Raw genomic sequence first — 13,509 nt, 5'->3', positions numbered from 1 at the left:
ACCCTAACAGTTGCCTTTACTAGCACTGTTACTCTAATAGAAGAATTATACATGATGAAAAAGTATTTTACTCTATGTATCTTGGTCGAGCACCTTGTAGGCTTTTACAAGAGATTTGTGCCAAGTTTTTGCCATTTTTTTTCGCTCCCTTCACCAATTGGTGAACACTTGACAACAAATAAAAAGAGAAAATGTATCCAAATGTACCGCACTTTTATAACAGATGTTTAAAAGAATAGAAAATATGACAAGAAAATAACAGAGAAAATCTTCTTTGGTACTAAATACGACAGACAACCATGGAAAAAAATAACTCATTGTAGCTTCATCAGGGTCATTGAGATCCCAATCAACACTTATGGTCAAAATGTATCGGTCTGCTTGTTTGTCCATATGATTAAAGAATAGATTGATAATGTTATTATATCCAAGTATGTATTGGCTTGGCTTTACTTTGAGGGTCTCTGCACTGTTTAGTGTCAAGGAAGATTTCCTGGATCAGTTTTTTAGTGTTGTTGTTCTTTTTACCTGCCTCACTTAAGAACATTTGTCAGATCAGCCACCAGAACACTGCAGCACTTTCTCCCATTTTTGTAAAAGATACAGTGACCTTGATCTTGATTTACAGATTTTGTAATATGTTATACAGTCAAAGCAAGAGAAAAGAAACAGAGGATGAGGAAACATCAAAAACAAAAATAGCCATTGAATTGCCTGATTGAGAGTGACAGGTTGGGGTTGCAGCACTTTTAAAGGTCATTGAAAGGGGAAACTGCATATGATATCTGAGGTGGCGTTGCTGAGGGCCCTGCTCCCTGTGATAGCCACCATATGTAACCAAAAGCCCTCTATCCCTACCAAATACACACATTTACTCACACACCCACTGCTCTTGCCTGCAAGACACATGACATCTTCGGAAACAGTCACAATCATCATCTAAATTTCCGAGCAACACAGCATGTTAAAAAAAACACAGTTAAGAGTTTTTTTTTTTGTTTTCTTACATTTTATAAATACCACAGCGCCACCATATATAAACTTACTAAAGAAAGATACATGCCTGCACTGGTTAACTACTGCATTTGTGGTTGCAGGTTATCGTGTTATGGCCCCATCAAGTAAATTTCTGTGTTAATGTAATATCCTTAAAAGCTTCAATTTTGACAGCATTTGACCTTTTTTCTCTTTTTCAATGTCTGACTGTGGAGTGACTTTTGCAACAAAAGGGCAGATTTGACAGTCAAATAAATAAACTCTTTCATGTTTGGCGTAATAAGGCATTCTCTAAAGTTAACTTTTCAACCCTCATCTATGGTGTACGCTTCTTTTAACGGTGACATGAAATAAAAAGAACGTGGTGGGGAAAAAGAGACAGGTGGTAATGCAAGAAGAAGGAAGAAACCTATGGCTGGAAATATGAAAATTGATATCGCTTCAGATCAAATGGAGGCAAGATATTTAATTCAACAATTCAATGAGTGTGCTAAATTCTATCTAAAGACACCACTGACTGGATAGATGCTTTTATCCAAAGTGCTTCACAAGTAGGGCTGGTACATATTTGTAGTTTGAGGTTCCGTAGGAGATGAAATCTTTAACCTCTAGCAGTATATATGCGATCCGTTGCAACAGAGCTGCTTGCGAATTGAAGGCTTGAGCTCAAGACTATCAGTAAAACAGCTCTTCAAAACCACATCAGTTCTATCTCTGCATGAAGACGAAGAGGGGGACACACCTAATTGCTCAAATATGTTTATGGAAGATTTCATTAATTGCATCTTTATTCATTTTTAGGGTATGGTACCATTTTCTGTCTGCATTAAACCATGTCAGTGATTCTATGCTGGGGGTGAACACTGAAATCAAGCAAACCTGTTATCAAAGTCAGACTCCAACACTGGTTGAGGTGAGGAGTTCTCACTACAGTCTCGGATTGAAATTGATGTGTTCTCCACCTGACACGTGAGACTGACTCAAAAAGACAGACAGTTCTCTCTAACAGCAGGAGAGAGTTCCTCCCATAGGGAGTTGGCAGGATTATGTTTAATAATTTACAGAATGCAAGTGTGAGTGAAGAGGGCGAGTGCAGCCTGTGCTCACAAGGAAATTATTTTTTATGGCACTGTTGTATTTAAATGTATGGTGTGATTTAATCTTGAATTAGTCAATGAAAACAAATGGAAGGACTATTTTGTTTTGTTAGATTCCTCTTTCCCTTTTTCACAGAGATTTGGATAAAATTAAGTTTTACTGGTTAGTACAACAGATGGTACGCCCCTCTCAGACGGGCTCAGCTTTGTCGGGGATAACAGGAACAGACAGACGAAATGGCATAAATCCACACAGGAAGTGTGGAATTTTACAGTTTTACTCAGTTTCCACAGTCATAAATATTGTGCTGAGATACTCTCAACACATATATCAAGAAAAATAATTTAATGATAACCATCAATATATTTGCACATGAAAAAGTCAATTTCAAGCATGTAAAAAGATCATCCAGTTATTGCATTCAAGTTGAATTCAGGTTGAATGCAATAACTGGATACTGTGCGAGTGACTTGTGAGGTCAACACAGGAACATAACAGTTTATACTGGCACTTCAAGCATACTGGACTTTGTGCAGTTTTCTTAACAGTAAACTTTGCAACTGAGAAAATGTTATCCGGACACAAAAGGAATAGCTTTAGAAGAAGCCAGATGAGCTGGCATACTCTTCCTTGTAGCTCTTTCAGTTATTTTTAAACATGCTCCGCACACAGCACACTCCAGGTTACAAAAATACAGAGGTGCACTTAAATTCAAAATGTCACTAAATTGCAGTGGTGCATGATTTTATCCTTGCTGTCTCCAGTCAACATTTGTAACTCTTCCAGGTGAAAAATAAGGCAGGTGTTGAGGGAATCCTCACCTCTGTGTCACTGTAACACTGTGCATCTATGTATTGAGCATCCACTTACTCTTGTAACTTTGGTTCTCTCAGTTAAAGAGGAGCCATTACACCTGAGGATTGGCTTCCCACAACATTAATCTCCAGGGTTCAACTCATTACTTGCATTCATGTACAGTCCAGTGGCAACTTCTGCAAGAGATTCTTACTTTGGCCCTTGAATCCACCCTGCATTATTTGTATTCACTGAAATGGTTGCTGCCCTTCCAACATCTACTCTTCCGGGTTTTAACTTTGCACAAACTTACAATTTTTTCATCCCAATGTTCTTCTCCAAGTTAAGTAAGTAGCCCGAGTTCTGCAAATCCAGACATTGAAGGAAAATGCATTTCTATAATCAAAAACAGCAACAGAGCAGTTAACTTACGAGTTGTCAGATAAAAACAGCGGGATGGCATAATTAGCAAGTCTAGAGCTAAATGCATCATGCCTATCTTAAATACCTAATCTTGTGTTAGCTTAAATTCTTAAATTAAATGTCTAACAGTCCAACTTCAACCAACCAAGTTCAGCAAAACAAAGTTCTCAATCTTTTAACATTTTTAAAGAAACTATGTTCTGGCACATATAACATGTTTCTATGGAAAGCTCTGAATTTGCTTTTATCTCAATTTTAAGGTATTCTATGTAGGTGGTGCAGTCTGACTTTATATGAAACTGTTGATTTTTAACTATATTGGCTTAAGTTCTCATGATAAACAACATAATCCTGATCATACAGGCATACAGGAACTGTAAGACCTAATCAAGGCTCTGTTTACATTAATTCATTTCACCATTTCTTCGTGTCGGCGTCTTGCAAACTATTTACATTTACACACAAAGTTGCTGTCCTCTCAATAAAAGCCTAACTGTTTACTCTGAAACGGGGATCGGCTGATTCGCTAGTCACATGACTAATCAGCCATCACATCACATGATCGCCCTTGCATCGCCCATACAGCGTACTACCAGCAGTAGGACATGGAGCAGGCTCCCATGCTGATCGTGGTTGTCCATGATTTCCATATTCTTCTCGATGACACGAATAGAAAGGAAGTGTGTAACTGAAGTGAAGCACGCCTGTTTGTTTTTAGTTTCCCAGCACTCAAGTCACATGACCAACGATACCAGCCTAGCGAATCAGGGAGGAGTACATCATAGTGATGTTGTCCAACCAAGACGAGTAGCTAGAGCTCAGCACTGCGGATCCTCGTTTCTCACGTTTACAACTGCTAAAATCAGCATCGTATGCGAATGCTTACGTGGGCTCCGGCGTCTTTGAATCCTTCCACCTATGAAGTCGTATTCCAGTATTTTAATGTAAATGGACAGTGCATCCGCAATAGAAACGATATAGAAACAGATTAGTATAAATGGCACCCAAGTCAACCGGAAAGTTGGGGGGCATCAATGTATAGAGGGGGCTGACATTCTCAGCCTTCAGCGAATCCATGAATCAATTTTCAAGGTAAGAACTGCCATGATGCTGATTTCCCTCAGGAAACCATAAACTTATTGTGTATTGTACAATGTGGTATGCTGTATTTCCATGAATACAATTACCAGTTTGAAGTGCCTACTATAAGATAATGGGGTTTATTAATTACCAGTAAAGGGAATATATTACATTGCTAAATGCATTAAATCCTGCATTGCAAATCCAAACCACTTTCCAGAGTAAATAAAATACCTGATTAGGGTTTGCAGAAAAAAAAGAAACAGTCATATAGCACATATATAACCTCACAAACCCTCACTATGTGTCACATGGTGGCAAAGTCAGCAGGCTTCTTTGGCTGAGGAATGTACATGACGCATGTGTGGTTTCCAGAAATGTGAAATGATTTAATAGTTGTCAGGCAACTGGGCCAGGATATCCAGCTGTCTCTATAGTGCTTTTGCTACATTAACTACAATAAGGCTACAAGCAGAGATATTAAAAGGAGGGTTACATTTCCATTAATGGCACTGGAAAGTCTCTCCAGAGAATACTTGCATATCAACTAATCCTTTTTTAATTTTTTGTGGGGACAAATGTATGGGCATTTGAAATGTGATACATTTGTCCTGCATATTGCCATGACTTACAGTGGCCCTTTATGGAAACCATAAGGGAGGCTGTAGTTGTTATCACATAGGCAATGGCCCCTTTGGGAGCCACACCAGAGCCACCACTGAGTATAAAAATGGCCTTGTCCTAAATTTCACTTTTCTATGGCTAATACTTTTCTCACTTTTATACAAAATGGCTATTTAACTTTTTACTGGTTCAAAAAGGGAATTGTTTGATTAAAAAGAAAGTATTTTATATCTCTAGAGCAAAATTACCAAGATCTCCAAGAGAGAGAGGCCAGCAGTGGACAGTATTGTGTGCATATACACATGTAACAGACAGAACCTGACAGAGACCTTTTGAACTGGAAGAAACAGCTCGAAGACTTGGAGGTGATTTGGTAATTAACTGGGTTTGACCCTGTAAACACAGAGTGAGAGGAGAGGAGATGCAATATGTAACAGAGAGAGATAGCAAATAAGGAGACAAAGAGGGTATTCCTTATATATATATATATATATATATGTAAATCTATATATACAGTAGTACGGTAAAGTGAGTAGGTGAAAAGAGATTAAAGACTCAGTGACAGGGCAAGCTGAGCTGCGGGAGGGCAGTCTATCACCTCTATGGGCTGGCATATTGAAGACAGCAGCTCTGTGTTATGTGTTCAGAGGTCACTCCTCCAATTATACACTCACAGTCACCACATAGGTGTGCATATTCCCACATGCATACACAAACCACGACACTACCTTTAATTTCCCCTCCTCCCTTTCTTCCTTCCCTACTGATGAAATGATAATGCAAATCAGTTACGCTCTGCTGGGTAGAAGTACTAAGAAGTATTAGAGGTGACATTAAGAAAGAATACTCACTTCCTCTTCATTGTCTCACAATATCAGGCTGAGGGATGCACAGAACAAAATTAGCATGCATACCTCCAGCAGTAAAAAGGGTTGGCTTTAAGTTGCTTATTTCTGTTCATAACTTATAATGAGACTTCCTCAGATTGGAAGGAAACATAAAGCATCTTTTTGCACTGGATGAAAACGCCAGTCACATCCTGGGAGTGGGACAGGGTCACCAAGCAGAAACAGGAAATCATGGGATTTATGGGGGCAGTGCCAGTCATCAGCCACAGACGGGGGTCAAAGTGTAGAGTCAGGATGAAAAAATTAATCAGCATACATAAGAAGTAAGCCAGCAGCTGCTGGGAAACCCATAACACAAGTAAGAAATATATTTCTATTTCCTAACCATTCACAGCTAACCTTTAGTGCGGCAACATTTGAAAACAAGTTGGACGTTTCATGTTCCGTGTTACATCGTGTTCTTCCTCGATGAACACCGCAACACTTCTGTCAACAATGGTGACACCCATGAAGTTTATAAATAACAGAAAATATCAGCCACTCATGAATAAATCATCTAGGAAAACATGAATATTTAAACAATTTATTGTGTCTTGTCTGTTTCTGATTTTCTCTCTACTGCTGTCTGTCTTTATCTCTTGAAGTGTCTCATTTCCTTCCACAAAAAGCTCTCGTACTCTTTATCTTTTGCACTCACCTCCTCTTTAGTCTGCTGACCTGTAAGATCACAAAGAAATATCATGAAAACAGATGCTGTATTCACAGGTACTGATTTAGACCGCACCTGGCCATGCACACACATGATGTCACACACACACACACACACACACACACACACACACACCACTTTTTTTCTTAATGGAAATGCAGTGCCCTCTCCTGTGAGTATCCCCCACACCTGCAGTAGGCAACAGCAGAGAAAGGATGCCATTGTGTTTGTGTGTAAATGTAATTCAGAGCATCCCAATTCACCATCCCCACGAGAGACAAAAACTTTATGGTGACAAAACTGAAATGAGAGCACAGATAAACACTGATGCAATCCATGCTCAAGAGGACCGACACAAACGCAACAGGGAGAGGGAAATTTAGTTTGATGAGCTATTATACAGGGGAGTGGTATGAAGGGATGGAAAAAGTTATCAGTGACAAGATGCAGCTGAACTAAACACCAAAAAGAGGTGGAGTGTCTGTATTTCTCTGTCTCCTGTTGATGAGCCAAACATCTGTCTTTAGCCAGGTGAGAAAGGACGAGGAGGCAGGTGATAATGAAAACATTTCTCTGTTGCCAGAACGATGAATGGCTTCTTCTGGTGGGACTGAGGAGAGGAAGATGGATAACACGGAAGAGGAGAGATAAATTATGTCAGAGCAAAGCAGCAAAAGAGAAACAGAACAATAAAATCCAATTCAATTATTACGACAGGATGTACTGTTTTCTATTAAATCTGTATCTTTGGATAACTCTGGGGTGTTCACAGATGTCACTAATTGTATTTTTATCTGTATATATTGAAACAATACCTAGTTGCTGAATAACAACACCTTTACACAACGTACACTTTTCGCAACATTCAGAATTTGCAATTGTTTGTCCTCTGGTCTCTTTTTGAGGTAGCTGCTTCACATAATTTAGAATTGTTTCATAAAAAAAGACTCTTCAAGAGTTGTTTTAAAAAGCGTTACAGATCAACAGTAATGTAACCATGACAGAAACAAAACAAGATATATTTACTACAACAGGCTGTAATTTTAACTCTATCAGGCCAATGTTCACATGTTATTGAAATACATAGAAACTAAGGATAGTTGAGAACACTGCAACATCAGTGAAAAATGTTCATTCCTGATCAATAACACTACTATCTCTGTACCCAAAGTGAAAGTCAGTCAGTTTTAAGTCAACAGGGTTTTTCTGTTGTTGTTTATGCTGTATGCAACTGCAATGCTCTTTTTAGCATAGGTATGTAATTTTTCTGACTGTTAGTTAAAATTATTCAAAAACACTCAGATTGCTCTTGTCCAGGTACATTCTATTTTTTCAAACAGTTGCACAAAAATGGATTCTAAGAGGAACATAAAGTCAAGCAACAAGTATACATCCCCATATAGAGCTTAGGTTCATCTGGATTATGCTATCTGATCTTTGCATTCGTCTTTATTTTAATAAAGTCTAAACAAGCTAAACAGCGAGCTACACAAGCAGCCCCCATTAAAACTCAAGTGTACTAATTACAATCTAAAGTCACAAACAGAAACAGAGTTTCAGATGTAACAAATCTTCCAAAAGAATACCATCAATTTGAGGTGTTAGGCTGTTTTTTTTTTCATCTTAGCTGGGGACCAGAACCAGGTTTTATTTCATTAATTATCATTTGTCACCGCATAATTAGGTATGTGGTAACAGTCAAGTGGAATGTTAATATTATCTGAGTAAATTGACTTAATTTTGGTTTAACGTGGGAATCTCACCTTGTGTTTTGCTGCTCTAAATTAACAGGTTTGCAAATGTACGTGAGTTTCTCCTCTGTATGACTGTGCTCTGGGTGACACTATGAAAAAAAACAGCAAATAAAGCAGAGCAGAGCAGTAGGGAGAGAGACGCGGGGCTGATTTGCATATTCATCAAGCCCTCCATACTAAATGAGGCAAGAGTTACATCTGAACCTATCTGAAGCATGAAAAAATAATTTCTACAAGAAACAAAACTCTAAATGTGTGATTTTGATAAACAGAGATTAGTTTTAGTGGTTTCATCAATGCCTGGAGAAGATGGCAATCGTGTTATCTTGAATCTGCTTGCGCTGTTATTGGATCTTGATGTCCCACCAATTACAGTGAAATTGGTAGACTTGCCAACAACATGGCGTGGACCTGATGAATTTCGCATGTGGTCTGGCTAATGAGTGAATATGCTAATTTTATGAAAATTATTTTCAAAACCTTTTTCTGGATAGAGTATCCATAGACGGATTTTAAGATGTTAAACTGGGCTAAAAACTGGGTATTTTATGTGGCTGTTGATTGCTCTTTCCGCAGTTACCAACTGTACCTGTCCTTCTCGCCGAAAGACCCAGCAGTGTTAGCATGAATCTTTAAACCTCACAAAGTCATTAGTCATCCCAGCTAATCAGTCTATCCAACAACTCTATCCAACTATCTTATGACCTGTATGGCATGAACAAAGATGATTTTTGTCTGTTGTCTTTTGCCTGATTCCTGGTCATGTCACTTTGCACTTGACAGCATAATATATTTGACCTAACTCCTGGTAAATGTCATGGTTATGTCCTGCAGAGACTCTGGTATGCACAATGAAAGCCCTATAGGGCATGGCAGCGTCTGATGTTTCATCCAAAAATTCAAGCCACTTATGTTTGCAGACAGAGTATTTTTAGGTCTGCACTCAGATGTCTAATCTCAGTCATACAGGCTAATGCTCCAACTCAACCGCTGTGTTCCTCACAGGAACAACGTTTTGAAATACCATCCCTGTACACAATGCATTTTGATTTGTTGTCAGCATCATGAATGTGCCAGCTTGCTTCTTGTGACTTTTAAGAAATAATCAATTGTCTTTGAAGTGGATATGTTAAAGGAATTTATGGGTGGTCTTCCCTGCAGGAGACAGCTGTCAGGGTACTCAAGCTAGCAACATAACAAAACAGTCGCAGCTGCTGTTTAATGCATATGTGATGCGGTACAATGATACACAATACAGCCCTCGCTCCGTAAGGCACTAGCAGCTATACTGCTATATACTGCAGGTAAAATACTGAATACTCAGAGGTGCTTCATACAACCCCATTTAAAGATAAGAAAACTATACCTTTAACTATTCAGAAAAAAATTATATATATACACACACATATATATTTCTGTAGAAATAGAATTTTTTTTCATTCTAAATTAAATTCTACAGCACAACTACACTGTCCAGCAGATATAGGAATTGTGTCGTAATTATATGTTATGAGTTGGTTCCCTTGACTCACTAACAAACATGTAAACGATACAAAAAAAAAACCCAAGTTAGGTTCTTAGGTATTTTCTGTTAAAAAATAGAGGAAGAAGAGCAGATAAGAAAACGGATGTGGATATGATGTACATGCATAATGTCTTAACATCACTGACATTTCATGCTGTCTGAAACATGATTTTAAATCCTGGATGAATGTGAGGAGTCTGACATTTTTTGAGTTGTAAACATTTCCTTATGCAGGGTGTGTGGGATTAAATGATTATCATCTGTGTATATTTGTCAGGATCCTTGTTGGAAATTGTCTTAAAAATTCTTGACACACTCTGTGGAAATGGCTCAGGACTCTCTCCTTCCTCAGCCTTGCCCTTGTAACATGTGCAGAATGTTTTGCATTGTATTGTTAGAAAATACATGAAGGCCCTTTGAAAATATTAGGTCTTGAAAGAAGCATATGTCTCCCAAGGGCACTGATACAGTCATAGAGCATTGCTTTTGCTCTTTTCATTGTTCAGTCTGGATGATTCCATTTCTCTTTCGGAGTGACCATTTCTCACTTATTTGTCTGACTACCGTATGCATTTCCTCTGTGTGATAGTCAATTTCAGATTTCTCCTTGCCCAGGGAATGACACCACCTCTGCATAGCATTATTAATTCTTTTAAAAAGAAATTTCCTGTTGTTTATCAACTTTTTTGTTCTCTCCAAAGCCTAGGCTCCTCTAAACACATGGTGATGCAACATGCGAACACAACCTATGATGATCCACACCACCTGGAGATAAGCGGCTCATCCTAAGGTACTGGCAAAAACAAAACATTTTCAATCAATTATGTAAACATTGCAATTATTTAATTTCTGCCAACAACATTTTTGTAATAAGAAAAAAAGACACTTATCTTAACATTCACTTGTTTTGTTGTGTGTATTTACAATTTTCTATCATTACGATTGTTTTCATTTTAAGACATTCACCTAAAACGGCAGTCCCATTTTTCTACATCCGTCCATCTACACAGAAGCATTCCAGTGTGTACTCAGAAGTCCTGCAAGAAAACACAGAGCATTTATAGAGCAGAAACAGATCTGTTTGATTATATTTGATTTACTGTCTCTCCTTTCCTGGGGATTGTTAGCTGCTCTGGCTCTCTCATCACTATAGCAACATGTGCGCTTCAGTCCGGAAGCCATGTTTAATGTTTCTTCAGTAACGGTGCAATGGCCCAGTGTTGGAGTGGTTTCGGTGCAAGAGGTTTGTTGTGAGAAATTCCTCAGAGGCACATAGATCACAAAAAGTGCCCTTAAACAAAAACATCAAGAGAAACCTTCTAGTTCTCCATCCACCCACACAAGGCCGCCAGTCTTTATGACTGGATGTCTCTGATCTCGTTCTCCCTCACTCACTGTTTGACTTCTTTTCTGAAAAAAAATCCACCTCTATGTGTGCCCTCTGCTTCTTCATTACTGTGCATGGCACTGCTCTCAAACATTTATGCATACAGTGCGCTCTCACCTTGGTACTTTATGTTTTATGCTAAAATCTTTCCTGGAGGTTTGTTAATTTCAAGAACATATCAGCCAGGATGCATATGAGAAGCGCAGGAAACTAGATTTAAAAAATCTAAATTCGACTACAATGAGCTCCTGGCTATCACAAGTCCACTGCCTTTTTCCGCCTTGACACTACCTCTGCTCCCCTTTGTGGCTCCTCAATCTGTGAATTCACTGGCAAATGTTCCCTGCAGCAGTGTTAGCGATGGGTGGCAGCTGTGGGGACATGAACAGCTAATGTGAGGGATGCTGGGTAATATGGGTAATATTTTCTGATGAACAGACAGGCCTAAGCCTCCCGGAACTTGGCTTTTTACTCTCCCTGCCAAATGTTCCCCCATCTGCAGAGCAGTTTTCCTTTTAATCTTCATTTTATATTCCCAAAAATCCATAAGTCTGTATAAACCATGAAAAATCCTTCACTTGAATTTCAGCAATGGGAAATTGTTACAAATATCACATTTGTTCCGCAAGCATTGTTGTCTTCAAACTCTGTGACACATTAATGAACCACAAATCCCATTGTTGATTTTATGCTATTAATTTTTCATCTGATTTTGCCGCATGTGACATGGATCTCAGTCAGTTACATCCTACTATCACACTCCTGTGTGTTTGCATGTGTACTGTCCTCAAGTAGACATAGTTTGTGGCAAGTGAACATACTTTTTTGCATTTGTGTGTAACAAGGAGAAAAAAAAAGGAGACAGAAAATTCATCCACATATCTTCCTTAGTCTCACTAGTAGCTGCTTTGGGGCCTCTATCCAATAACATTTCCAATCAGAGTGCAAATCAGGACCATCATTGCTTGTGACTGAGTCATTTATTTCTATGAGGCGAGCCTATCACACATGCCCTTGTTGCCTGGCGTGCTGTAAGCTAACAGAATTTCCAGTTTGCCTCTGCAGCACCAGGATCTATGGGTGTGAAAATCACTGACATTTGAATGGAGGGGGGAAAGTGATCATTGGATACCCAAAATCAATACATGCTGCATGTTTTTACAAGGTGGGAGCACTCTGTCCCCCTCTATGTTTAAATCGAGCTCTTAATGAGTGTTAGACAATGTAAAATAATATAAAAATCATTTGTAACGTACCATCCAAAGAATTGATTTCATTTTTATTTTAAAGACAGAAATCACATGGTACTTCATTTTAAAATGACTGGCCTAGTTCTGGGAGACGATTGTAAATTAAAGTAATTCCAAAGATGGGCCAAATAAGAAAACAAAACACAGAGATATGAAGTGTTATGAGCCATGAAATGAATTTGGGTTTATCTTAAAAGACAGCAACATGCAAATGCATAAAAACACATCACAACAAGGTAAACTGAGATTAAACAATTGTTAATTAATATACAATTTGACACTGACAGCTGCTTTCAGTAAAACATTTTGTTGTTTCATCGCAACCCACTGGTTATGGTTCAGTTTGGGAAGTTGTGCATATCTGAATGTTGGGAGTTGCATTTGGAGTCATGCAGAGGTTACAAACCCTATCTGTCAAATCAGTTTTACTTGGTCTTCCACCCCCAGACCGTGATGCAATGTTTTTTGCTCCGGAGGAACAAAGTATTGTTGCTACTGTAGCTGCAGTTTTCCTGGCTTGGAACCACTGCTTTGAATGTCGATAACAGAGTGAACTTTTTCTAAATTATATCCAGCACCAACTCTGAGCTAACACTGGATTCACTTCGCTAAAGAGAAAGCCAGTTTTCTAGGAATATGTAAAGTCGATGCAAGGAATTTGCTTACACTTTTCAGAGAGATGTTGAGGGATTTCACACAAGCCAGGTCTAATGAAATATCACCTGAACATGTAAAACCATGTTATGTGTTATTACAACAATTTTGCATGTGATTTAATACTTTAAAATAGAGTAAGGACACCTTAAAAAGAGTACAAACTACAGTGTATGATTTATCAGATCCAAGACTTGTGGATGGGTAATGTAAGCTTTGCAGAGGAATGGCACTTGCATCTTTTGATATTTTACCTTACTGATTCATAAATTTAAATTTATTCATATTGCAAAGTTTAGTAAAGACCAGCAGTTGATTCTTAAATAAACTGATCAACAATGTTGAAACTGTCAAAGAAATCAAAAG

This window comes from Odontesthes bonariensis, chromosome 13 (assembly GCF_027942865.1).
Source record: "Odontesthes bonariensis isolate fOdoBon6 chromosome 13, fOdoBon6.hap1, whole genome shotgun sequence".
NCBI classification, from domain to species: Eukaryota; Metazoa; Chordata; class Actinopteri; order Atheriniformes; family Atherinopsidae; genus Odontesthes; species Odontesthes bonariensis.
This window is presented reverse-complemented; position numbering follows the sequence as displayed.